Source organism: Eumetopias jubatus, unplaced genomic scaffold, assembly GCF_037043125.1.
Source record: "Eumetopias jubatus isolate StellerSeaLion01/CBP00866 unplaced genomic scaffold, mEumJub1_p1.0 scaffold_5, whole genome shotgun sequence".
In the NCBI taxonomy this organism is placed as follows: Eukaryota; Metazoa; Chordata; class Mammalia; order Carnivora; family Otariidae; genus Eumetopias; species Eumetopias jubatus.
This window is the reverse complement of record NW_028274811.1, coordinates 9,313,747-9,327,034: the sequence shown is the minus strand read 5'-3', so window position 1 is coordinate 9,327,034 and position 13,288 is coordinate 9,313,747. Positions and strand designations below refer to the sequence as shown.

Here is a 13,288-nt window from a genome sequence, read left to right as displayed (position 1 = left end):
TCTAGTCTCAAAGATTTAAGGGCGGTCTTTGTTCTTAGTAATTTCAAATCCAAAGGTTGGCAACAAATTGGAAATGTTACTTTGTGCAGTCCTAGCCAAATACCCGAGCAGCTAGAAGAAATCTGGATCAAGTCCAGTTTAAAGGTATATGACAAACTTCAAAGACCTTTAACAGGATGGGAGTATAATATCTACAGAGGTGTAAACATAATGTTCTCTTTATAATTACTCCACTTTTCTCTCAGATACAGTAAAACTCATTTTTATGCTTAAAATGTGGCCTGAGTGTTTATTTAAGTCCAGCAAGAGCAGTGCTTGACCCTATATGGTCTTTGTAAGGCAGCATTGCTGGACCTTTTCATAAGGAATCTCCCCTGGAACCTCTAAGACCTCTGATTTGAAGAAGCCAATCAATGGATTTGCCATCAGGTTGTACCTACCAATACCATGCCAGTCAAAGCTTTGGACATGGAATCAATTTTTCTAAGTGTGTCCTGTTCCAAGGAGAACAAATTCTTACTCAACTTATGCGACTAAGTAGCTACATTGCCATGAAGAAAATATGCAACGATTTTCCATTTTGGAGGGGTCAGAAAAGGAGAAAAAAATAATATTTCTTCTTTGTTTAAAAAGGTATACTTTACAAATAACTCTAAGTTATGCATAGTATAAAAGATAAGTTTTCCTTAAATCTGGAGAAACAGAACTATAAGGAACCAGCAATGATTTCAGAAAAATGTGGGGCGCCTGGGTGGCTCAGTCGTTAAGCATCTGCCTTCGGCTCAGGTCGTGATCCCGGGGTCCTGGGATCGAGCCCCGCATCGGGCTCCCTGCTCCGCGGGAAGCCTGCTTCTCCCTCTCCCACTCCCCCTGCTTGTGTTCCCTCTCTGGCTGTGTCTCTGTCAAATAAATAAAATCTTAAAAAAAAATAAAAAATGTGATAAACCTATAAGCCTTCTCCTCATCTTATTCAATCTGATTTAATTAATACATATTCCTCTTGAATCCTGTTTTTCTATTAGTTCTGGAAGTTCTTAATAGTTGTTTTGTGATCTTAAAGTTTATCAAAACTGGTACTTGTCAAAGTTCTTTCCATGAGTTTCCTTGAGGATGAATCCTTTGGGCAGTAACATGTTGCAAAAGCATCTGAGCAAAACGGTAACTCTGTAAATGACAATGATTAAAGACCTGGTAAGAATTATTAGAGTGAAACTGAGAGTGAAATTTGATTATTTTAGTAATATCCAACCTTTGAAGATAGCTGGAATTGTAACTGATAACAGTATACCAAGACATACCAGATTTCTAGGAATTTCATACAATTTTGAACACTTATACACTACACAAACCCAACATAATGAAAACTGAGTATTGCTTTTTATATAACAGTACTTGCCTTGAAATTTAACATATCAAATGAACCTAATTAGTTTAACTTCATCCCACTCCTTTTTTTTAAATAATGAGAACAAAAAATATCTTGAGACCTATCAGACATTCTGATAAATACTAGTTAGTTCAAGGTCAAAAAGATTTTATTTAGAATCTGATTTTTGGGAAGTTTGTCAAGAAAACCAAAAGGTTTTAAAACATTTAGTAGAATAGGATCATAGATCACTGGGAAATAATACTTAGTTTTCCACTTAACAATGGTGACAAAGACTTTGCAATGAAATACAGAACGTTAAATAGTTATACAATTCCTTTTATTTTTGTTCTACAATTTCTTATTAAGAGCAGATCATAAAAATTGTCCTTTCAGCAGATAAAAGGAAGGCTGGGTTTAATTTTACATAAGTACACTATTGATATTAAAGGTTATTTTTAAAACCCTTGTAACAAAGGAATCAATGTTATCCAGCTTTACAGTGCATAAAAGTCTTTTCCCAAGATTACTTTTTGAGAAAACATCTACAATATTTTTCCTATGTTGTCTCTTCTACCCAATTCTGAAATAAACACTTTCACTTTAGGACAAAAGTACTTTTTTTTTTTTTCCCTAAACAAAAATGCTTGCCCATACCTTCTATTTTTTCTAACAACTTTTAAACTTTTTCTTATATACAGAGGTGATTCTCTTATGCTTCCTAGTAGCTTTGATTGCATTTATTAGAATTCTTAACCCTTAACAACCTTTATTTCAAGTGAAAACAGGCAATGAAGCAATTGTAAACTGTCTTTAACAATAGCATTCTGGGGATTTGGAAAGTTTTTTAAAACATTTGGTAATTTTGGAAACTTATGCTTTCTAATAGTACCTTTCTCATCATGGCACAACACATGTTTGCAAACTGCTCCAAACATGACTAGTTCCTCTGTAAAAGAAAGCCTGAAGAGAATCAATCCATGTTTATAGTAATTAATGTTTCAGTATTATATCTCATTTTGAAATGATCTAGTTCTTTAATAACTATACATGATTTAATTTAACCTAGCAAAACTGTTACCAAAAAAATATTAAAATGTACTAAACCCTTTTTCTCACTTATATTTATTTAATTTCCTTGTTCTCAATTATTTTAGATTACTTATAAAAATGTATGATGCTGTGTTATTTTCTTTACTGACAAATTTCCTTACAGATAAAATTAAATATTTGACTCATAAACCCAGGTTAAAAAAAAAAAAACTTGCATGTCTTCATTCTGTTCAAGTTTGATAACTCTAAACAAATGCCTGTTCTAATCAAGCCACCAATTATAAACTAGCTTTCAGGTACCATATGTTATATTATGTATGAAAGGCATTTTGATCAATTTCTATTATATTCTTGTGAAATTCAGGAATCGTTTAATTTATTTATATGCTTAGTTTTCTTTAAACCAATTAAATAGGGCGCCTGGGTGGCTCAGTCATTAAACATCTGCCTTCCACCTCAGGTCATGGTACCAGGGTCCTGGGATCCAGCTACATTGGGCTCCCTGCTCCACGGGGAGCTTGCTCTTCCCTCCCCCCTCCCCCTGCTTGTGTTCCCTCTCTCGCTGTGTCTCCCTTTGTCAAATAAATAAAATCTTAAAAAAAAAAAAAAATTTTCACCCTGAGGTTGGTGTTTTAAAGACATGAGCTAGATAAAATTTCCTGGAGGGATCGATAGAACAATTTTATCTCAAAGACACAGGGAAAAACTGTAAGCTCTTCCAGAAAGACTTTGGTTTCCTCAGGCCAGATTTTTTTTTTTTTTTTGAACCATACTTAAAAGTGTTTTGAGATAAGTAAGGGAGGATTTGGGATTGATAAAAAATAATAGGTGGACTTTGCACTGCCTCTAGAGCTGTATTTGTAGTTTTGAAAATATTTGTCCAATAAGCACATTTGCTCTCAATTTCTAAAAATCTGGGTTGCAGCCCAAATGACACCATAGTTTGATCCAATAGATCCAACTAGATTATCTCATTTTATATATATTATAAGGAGAAGATCTCCAGCTCAAATGGAAATCAAAAGGGTTTTATGTTCTGTATTTAGAGCTCCTTGCATTTGGAATGCTTCCAAAATCCTTTTCAGAAATGCAGAAGATTTTCCTCTTGCTCTGGGTTTGGAGTCTCAGTTTAGATTGGAAGGAAGACTAAGAAAACTTCATTTTGGTTTTGAATAAAGCTTTTGATATGGAAACGTTCTGTTTACATTGCTCCTTACAAATCCCTTTAAATGTCTTGTCAGTTTTCAGCTGTGCAAACAGGACATATTTCTGTCAGCACCAAACAAATCCGTGGACTGAAGAGATATTACCAAAGAGGGTGCAAGACATATTTCATTTTCTAGTCTCGAATGGGTATTGCAGACAGAGATCTGGGAATGTTGACTCTGGGAAAACTTCTCACCCTTTGTTGGGTTCTGCCAGTTTTCCAGGATTCCATCTACAGGCTCTGAGTTGGGTTGAAGTAAAGAATGGACCTCCAGGACCTACTAGAGTTTGGCAATACATTTTCTTAATTTAACTGTTAGTTTCTATAAGCTATTAAATAGAATAATGAGACAGTCTATCAGAGAAGTACTAAGAGTCTCATAAACTCTGGCAGGGGCCTTCCTCAAAAATAGATATGGGGGTGTCTGTGAGACCACTGACTTGGTGAAGTTTTGTTTACACATGCAATTTAGACAAAGGAGAGCAGTAGGAGATGCATTGGTCTTATACTCTTTCATTTTAGGTAGTCTTGTGTCTCTCATTTTTCATGAAACTTTTGCAACAAGTCTCTCAAATAAATCTAATTTGGAATCTTGAAACATGTTAGAGGTTTTTGCATCCCACTAAAAAATAGGTATCCCACCCTGTTTGCTTAATTTGATAACCCTTACCTTCAAGTGCAGGTCTTCCAATGACCTAATTGGAACATTTCACATAAAGGCTATAGAAATTTCCCTGAGGGCTGGCAACAGTTTGGTACTGCCATTAACTGTAATATCCACATTTCTGTCTACCCATATCTAGCTATAACTGGGTTCAGCCCACACTTCTGTCTGGCCATTTTTTGAGCCCACAATCTGATGGTGAGCAAGATAATTTTTTTTTTTGGTTGTTTTGTTTTCAAATTGTATATATAGATTTTATATGTACATATAATATATATATATATTTTTTAATTTTATTATGTTATGTTCGTCACCATACAATACATCATTAGTTTTTGATGTGATGATCCACGATCCATTGTTTTTGTATAACACCCAGTGCTCCATGCAGTACGTGCCCTCCTTAATACCCGTCACTGGGCTAACCCACCCCCTCTCCCCCGTCCCCTCTAAAACCCTGTTTGTTTCTCAGAGTCCATAGTCCCTCAGGGTTCATCTCTCCCTCCGATTTCTCCCCCCTTCATTTTTCCCTTCCTTCTCCTAATGTCCTCCATGCCAAGATAAGATTTTAGAACATGAAACACTTCTCTTATCCAAATCCAGGTTGTTTTTAGTAAGATTTTGTTTTATATATAGCTAATTAAGTCTTCCAGGACTACAGTTCTTAGACATTAAGTGGTTGTCCCAAAATGTGGTAATTTTAACATTTTAGAATTTAAGTATTCCATTTTATTTATTTGTTTATTTACCTTTATCTAGATGTTTAGGTCCTGCTTGGCTAAAATATTATCTAAGAATGATATGCATCTGTGTTTGGGATTGTGTGTGTCTTAAAGTGTACCTTGTTCCATGGACATTTTCTTGAGATAGGCAGATGACCTAAGGTCAAGCTAACCCATTTCATGATCATTTTTTTTTTTAGCAGAGATGTTTTTGCGTTAAGCAGGAAATGCTATAACAGCTTTAAGATGGTCAACCCATGCCCACCAATTTTTGTTCCTTCTTGCTTCCCAGATTCCATTAGCAATAGCTTTATCTATAGAAAACAAGACAAACGGACAGGTGCACCTTAACACACCAGCAGTAACCCATAAATGTTAGTGCACACTGGACGAGCAAAGGCCCTGCATGTTCCGCTAGCAGCTCCTATGGAACTCAGGACTGGAGAATGTATGGGATCAGCAAACCTAAAATGTGAGGACTGTGGCCTGAACTGGGGACAAGGAAAAGTGGGAAATGGCCGAACCAGTGGAGCCCGAGAATGAGGATTTCGCACTGGGCTGGACTTTCAAAAAGGGTAATTCCAGACTGGAAACTCAATGAAATTGAGATCTTGACACAAAGAGAACAGAACCCAGAACTGAGAAGATCTTGCATAATACCCTCCAAACTGGTGAGAAAGACAGAGAACTCAAGAGGGCTCACAGGTACCGTGCCTGTGTTTCAGGTTGTCCCCAAAGCCATCTGAAGTCCCTTCAATCTCACCACTGCTCCCAAACCTGTTTAAGTAAAATACAACTCAGTCAATTTAAAGATCAATCTTGCTTTCCTCAATATTTCTAAATGAGGGAGCACTCCTCCTGCCAAATACAAAGGAGGTCTAAGGAATTGTATAAAATGGGAGCCTTTTATAGGCAGAAGGGAATAGGGACAAAGAAAGACTGATTCCCCTATATTCTCTTGGGGCCTCAAAGGGATCTCAAAGACAGACTGTCTCACAACTGACCAAAAATTTTCAGATTGACTAGGACCATGTGAGTGGAAGACAGCTGAGTAATTCTACATCTTAGAGGCATCATTTCTCAGCTTTCCAAATTCTCTGAAGTAGATGCTCATCAACATTGAAAAAATGGCAGATGATTTGAATACTCTGTTTTCTCCCTTTGTGGCTCTTTCTGCAGTTAAAATCTTATGGTGGAAGGAATGGCCTGTAGGAGCAGACGCAATAGGTGGGAGTTAGTCTATGGCTTTTCTGAGCCAGAAGACTGCTGGAATGAAGGATGTCTGGAAGATCGTTCTGATAGCTTGGATTTCCCAGTCTTTGCTTATGATGTCTTGATCTCTACTTCCAGGGTGGTAGGCATAAAAAATTGAATTAATCTTGCTTTTGTAGGAATGTCAAGAAGAGGAACTTTGATGATGCCACTGAAAGGGAACACAATTTGCCACCTTAAAATATGCCTCTTGGGAATAAGGATTATTTATGGCTGGTTATTTTTAAGAAAGAGTAGACATAGAAAAACACGGAAAACTAGAATAGAAGTTATCCTTTTGGAAGAGACATAGATGGTTTTAAAGGGCATTTTCATCTGTAAGATTGTCTCCCTCTCTGTCCCAGAAGGATGGGCAAATCTCTAGAAACTCTGATCAGTGGAGAAACCAGTGAGTTAAATTTGCACAACCACCATACCCTGGTTTAGTCTGCCTTTTCTGATAACCTCTCATAACTGCCTTTCTCATTCCCTAACATCTTTTGTCTTTATCTGAAAGTAATTTTTAAAGTAATGGCATGAGCAATCTCAGGGAGTCACTCAATTTCTCGGGATCTCTCCATATACAGGAGATATCATGTGTTAATAAATTTTTGTTTGTTTTTTTTCCTGTTAATCTGTTTTTTAAGATTTATTTATTTATTTATTTGAGAGAGAGAGAGAGAGAGAGAGAGAAAGTACGGGGTGGGGGGGCAGATGGAGAGGAAGAAGGAGAGAAGCAGACTCCTTGCTGAACCAGGAGCCCTATGCAGGGAATCGATCTCACAACACTGGGAATCATAACCTGAGCCAATACCGTGTTGGACACTTAACTGACTGGGCCACCCAGGTGCCCCACCTGTTAATCTATTTTGTATTGCAGGGGGTGTCGCAGCCAAGGACCTAAAAATGTAGAACCGTTATTCTGCCCCCAACACAACATATCCTGACACTATCAAGGACCGTGCCTCCATCTTGCTTTCCAGCAAACTAAGTCCAGAGACGGTGTGGTTTCCCTTAGGCCATGGTATTTCAGGGCCAACAAATGTTCCAGTTCTCCTCATTTCCTCCAATATTCAGTACCTGAAAGAGATAAGGGGTCTGTAACGGGTATCCCTGCACAACTCCACATTCCCTCAGGTTATTTCCAAAGATAACCATTGACAAAAACAGCAGACATTCCCACATTTTCCTGATGTGCATGACAAGACTCCCTTCTTACTCATTGTACCTTTCTCAAAGCTAGCCTCATGGGTGTGTGACCTGTGGGCTTGCTTGTGGTCCCACACTCAGAAAGGTTCCTGCGTGGCTTAATGATCCAATTTTGCCACCTTGAAATTTTTAACAATGTTCTCTCTGAGTCTGCATGTGAGCAGAGGAGCCGGGGCAGCACTTGCGTGTGACTTTGGTCCAGCAACATCGCCTGGACACACGGGCTCAGGCAGCATGCTCACACAGCAGTCGCCCTGGCCTCCTCATAGGAACACACACATCTTGCTCAGGTGCCAAGGACCCCAAGGGAGTAGGTCTGTTGGGACTGGGACAGACTGGGGACAGTGATGACAGCAGCAACCGCAGAGGAAGCAACAATGGTGGAAGGACCCACAGCCAGGAGAGAGAAGGAGCTCGGCCTGACAACCCAGTGATGCATGGTAGGGGCACGGGCAGACTTCCATCCCACTGCCCATTCCTAGGTCATTTACAAAATTATTGACTATCCAGCCTGAGAGCTAGTATGGAAATGTTATGGAGCTTAATCAGTAATCTCTCTTCTTTTTTAAGATTTTATATTTATTTGTCAGAGTGAGAGCGCACAAGCAGTGGGTGCAGCAGAGGGAGAAGCAGGCTCCCCGCGGAGCAAGGAGCCCATACATGGGACTTGATCCCAGGACTCTGACATCATGACCTGGGCTGAAGGCAGACACCTAACCGACTGAGCCACCCAGGCATCCGTTAAGCAGTAATCTTTGTCAGTAAATTATCACAGAAGAAAAGCACACATATTGTCGTTGCAATAAAGTATGTCGGAAAGTTATTAAAATGAATAAAATAATCCAAAATCTATAGTTTTAAAAAGTGCTGCAACACTGCAAAATCAATGCAAACAGGTTTATAAATAAGTATACAAGTTAAAAATCTTTAACATATTTAAAAATTAATATATTACTGATGGAAAAATATTGTATATAAGCTTTCAGAAACCAGAAAGAAAAAAAAATAACAGCAATTTGCCTTCTCATTGAAGACACAGTGGCGAAATGAATAAATGGGTTTTGAAACATGAAGTGACTTCCACATTCTATATAAAGACCACAGATTATCAGAAATTAGAAAGGATTCATTAAAATTAAATTTATGTTTAAAAGCAAGTTGAGATTAATGTATAAATTAATGGGTTGAAATCGATTTATTAAACAATGTTTTTAGGGAAAAAGAATCTCCTGGAGAAAAATCAAATCTACCTGTACTGAAATTTATATGTGGATATAATGTATCAGACATTCAGTCCAATGTTTTCACCATGCATATATAGTCCAAACAACTCCAGTAACATAAATCCAAAGACTCTTCTCAAAATTAAAAATCAGCAAAAATTGATTGCAGCTTATCTTTTGCAAGCAATGACTAACAACATTTTCAACTCCATTGTCAGAAAAATGAAGTTCCTAAGAGAATAAATTTCTGTAAAAATAAATTTGGAGAAAAGTGAGCCAAAAAAATCTTATTACCAATGAAGACATCACTGAACAGTGTATTACAATTCAGTATATATAAAATTATGACACAAAATTACTGTTGTCATTTGTATTGCATTTAGTAGATATTAATTAAGAGTGATGAAAAAAATTCTTTATAGGTTAGCCACTTGCTTTTTGAACATGTGGCCTCATATTTTTTTTGTGCTCTTCCCTATAAATTATGCAGGGTGTGACATGTCTCTTCTCTGCCAAACCTGAGAAAGTGAAGACTATTTCTTCACTTACTACTGATGAACAATAATAACAATCGATCCAGGAAGTTCAATTAATTTGAGAGGATTTTGTTAGATTTAAGAGTGGTATCAGTTTGAAAAGTGATTTATCAATGAATAAAATTGGTGTACAGAAGCTGTTTTTCCCCAACCTGTTTCAATAAAACTATGAAATGTCTTGAGTGAAAAATAAAATATTACATGGCAGACGTGTTCTAACACAGGATAGCAGTGACCACTGTGTATGTATAGAGTGTGGGGATTGTCCTTGAAATTCTTAATTCCTAATAACTACACTAAACTTTTGACCCACTCAGCTTATAACTGACCTCACAATTTCTTGATTTCTGCTGGCATATGCAAGTCCTTTTACTTTTCTTGAGGAATACCTGATATGAAATCAATTTCCTAGGATTCATCTCCCTAAAAGGACCATAAACTTATTATATTTTGTTCAGAATGGTATAAGGACTTTAGAATCCCTGATGAAGTCTTAGCTAAATCTTTCTAAAGCTAAATTACCTTGAATTGAAAAAAAAGATAGTAATTGGCACAGATAAGTCACGAGCCTACTATGAGAAGATAAAGAATTTTTCTGACTTTCAATGAGACCTAGATATTAAGGAAATATTTATTTTTCTGGTTATCTGTTTTTGAAAATAAATTGAAAATACTAGAACTTTTATGTCTAATGACAACTTCATTTAGAGAGTCTCCATTTTCATTTCTACATGACTAAGAACCATTTTCATAGAAAACATATTAGCAAAAAAGAGTGCATTTGAAACTTATGAGAAAAAGCACCGTAAAGAAAAAAAAAAAAGGCTCATAAATACGGATACATTTGCAAGACAATTTTGTCCAGACACGAGTGATTTTCCTCTTCTTCTTTTTTTAATACATATTTTCATTTTTTCATCTGAGACAGAGATACAGAGAGAGAGCACATGAGCAGGGGTAGAGGCAGAGGGAGAGGAAGAAGCAGGCTCCCTGCTGAGGCAGGAACCTGATGTGGGGCTGGATCCCAGGACCCTGGGATCATGACCTGAGCCAAAGGCAGACGCCTAACCTTCTGAGCCATGCAGGCGCACTGAGTAATTGTCCTCTCTTCTGATTTTAGTCCTTCCACTCTAAGCTTAAAATAGTATTTTATTTACTGCAAACTGAGGAATGGACTTATAATCAATGTTTGGTACATATGCAAAAAACGTGTCTATATTTTCACAAAGCAGATTCTCTGAATCACTCTTCTCAGGGTCCCCATCACCTCCTTGTTTCTCAGGCTGTAGATGATGGGGTTGAACACTGGGGTCAGGACGGTGTAGAAGACAGCCAGGACCGTGTCCTCTGTGGGAGATCAGAAGGACCTTGGGCGTAGATAAGTGTAAGCAAAGGGTGCAAAGTATAAAGTGACCACAGTGAGGTGGCTGCTGCAGGTTGGATAGGTCTTCTTCCTCCCCTCTGTTGGCTGCATGCGGCAGATTGGAAGGAGGACCCGTCCGTAGGAACATGTGATGCCAACGAAAGGAAACACAAGGAAGAGATTGGTGCTCCCAAACACTGTGCACTCATAAGCCCAGGTGGCCACGCGGCCAGGGTCAACATGGCGGGGACATCACCGCAGAAATGGTGGATGGCCCTGGGTTGACAATAGGGGATATGGAAGGCATAGACCGTGTGGGCACAGGAGTTGGCCAAGCCCGTTATCCAAGATCCTGTTATCATTAGAACACACACTCTTTTGTTCATACGAACGGGAGCGTGGAGAGGAAAGCAAATAGCCACATAACGGTCATAGGCCATAGATATCAGGAGCAATGCTTCTGCACCTGCTAAAGTCAAGAAGAAGCAGCTCTGAGTCCCACACCCAGTGAAGGAGAGAGACTTGTTTCCAGAGAGATAATCCGAAGCCATCTTGGGAACAATTGTGGAGATGTAGCTCAGGTCAATGGGAGAGAGCTGACTGAGGAAGAAATACGTGGGTGTGTGGAGACGGGTGTCTAGGAAGATGAGGAGAATCATGGGCCGGGTGCCAAATAGAGCCATCAGAAAAATAACAACAATTACACTAAAGAGGAACAGGCCAATTCTTGGTGGGAACAACCCCAAACAGATGAAATCAGTTGATGTTTGCTTATAATTTTCCATGAGGCATTGATAGGATTTTCCTAAAAGCAGACAGAAAAGTAAGTCAAGTATGGAACAAGAGGATCTTTTGAATTTATCACTTTAATCAGACTGTATTATTGAAAATCTTACAACTCCTAGGTGAAGAACTGAACTTTTCTATTTTAGAAAACAACAACAATGACAACAAAAACAATTTACTTTTTGAACCAGAGATTAAAATGAGGATGCAAGTATTAGTAGCCTATACCTTTTCTAAGAAATCTTTAAAGTCATTTAAAAAAAAAATTTGTATATTTGTTAAGAATTCATTAGGATAAGTATGCTTTACTACTGTACACAAACACAAGTATTGCCAAATCAGATGTTTATTCAAAATATTTGCATAGAAAATCAATGTAAATATATACTATATATTTAAGAATAAATATTTATGACCCATAAAGGATCATTTTTCTTTCGTATCTAAGACTTACTTCTAAAGCTGCAGCAACCTAACACCTTCTTTTGGAGCAATATTTCCTTCTTGAGTCCTCTTTACACAATAACATGTAATCAAACGTCCTTGAATTCAGGTAAAATTATTGCTTTCATCTGTTCTGAAATCATGAATGAATCTTTTTTATTATGTTCAGTTAGCCACTGTAGAGTACATCATTAGTTTTTGATGCAGTGTTCAATAATTCATTAATTGCATATATCACCCATGAATGAATTGTCTTATTGTCTAGTACTATTTAGATAAAATCATTCTCTTCTTCTCAACCAGTTTCTGAATGATACAGTTCAGGGATACCCTTCAACTAAATATCTATACACCATACTCATGGTAGGTTTCACAAATCTGCCAGAGTTCTTCAAAATAGCATTTGTTTTATGTCTCTCTGCTTCTCTAACACTTATACAATACACACTCTTCTACGGTATTTTGTCTTACTCATTTTACACTTATTTTCTTTTTAAAAATTTTTGTACGAATTCTGGTTATTTAACATACAGTGTAATATTAGTCTCAAGGGTACAGCTTAGTGATTCCCGTCATCCATACAACACCCCATGTTCATCAGAATAGGTGCACTCTTAATCCCCATCCCCTACTTCACCCATCCCCCATCCACCTCCCATCTGGTTACTATCCCTTTGTTCTGTATAATTAATATCTGTTTCTTGGGGCGCCTGGGTGGCTCAGATGTTTAAGCAACTGCCTTCGGCTCAGGTCATGATCCCGGAGTCCTGGGATCGAGTCCCACATCGGGCTCCCTGCTCAGCAGGGAGTCGGCTTCTCCCTCTGACCCTCCCCCCTCTCATGCTCTCTATCTCTCATTCTCTCTCTCTCTCAAATAAATAAATAAAATCTTAAAAAAAAAAAAGATCTGTTTCTTGGTTTGCCTCTCTCTCTGTCTTTTTTGGCCTTACGATCATTTGTTTTGGTTCTTAAATTCTACATATGAATGAAATCTTTTATTTACAACATTCTAATTCTAGATCAGTGTGAGAATTAATCACATATATTTGTCATTTCTCCCTCTTAAAAGCCAAATATCATGACGATAAAGAATATATATAAGTCAAAATAGAACAGGTGACAAAAAGCACAATGAGAGAGAAAATATTTCAGGCCCTTTGACAAAATGAACTTAGATAAAGGAATGATCAGTCACTTAAGTGGAAAAAAGGGAAATGGTACCCCAAGACTCTCATGGAGGTGTGAGGAGGAATTTGCCACTGACATCATAAGTGAACAAGCTCTACACAGTATGTAGCATTTTAGTCTTAAATATTATTTTAGATCCAAATGATACCAGGCTTTTAGGAAGTCTCCCACATGAAACAGGAATATGCATACATATGTGCACACACACACACAGACATAGTCACACACTCTAACTAACACAAAAAAATAGGAGCCAAAATGTTCGGGAAAACGCAG

General features: G+C 37.7%; 1 pseudogene; it reads right to left on the bottom strand.

Moving 5' to 3' along the window:
- Window positions 1-10,444: 10,444 nt before the first annotated feature.
- Window positions 10,445-11,379, bottom strand: LOC148164294 (olfactory receptor 2L3-like; annotated as a pseudogene).
- Between the last annotated feature and the right edge of the window lie 1,909 nt (window positions 11,380-13,288).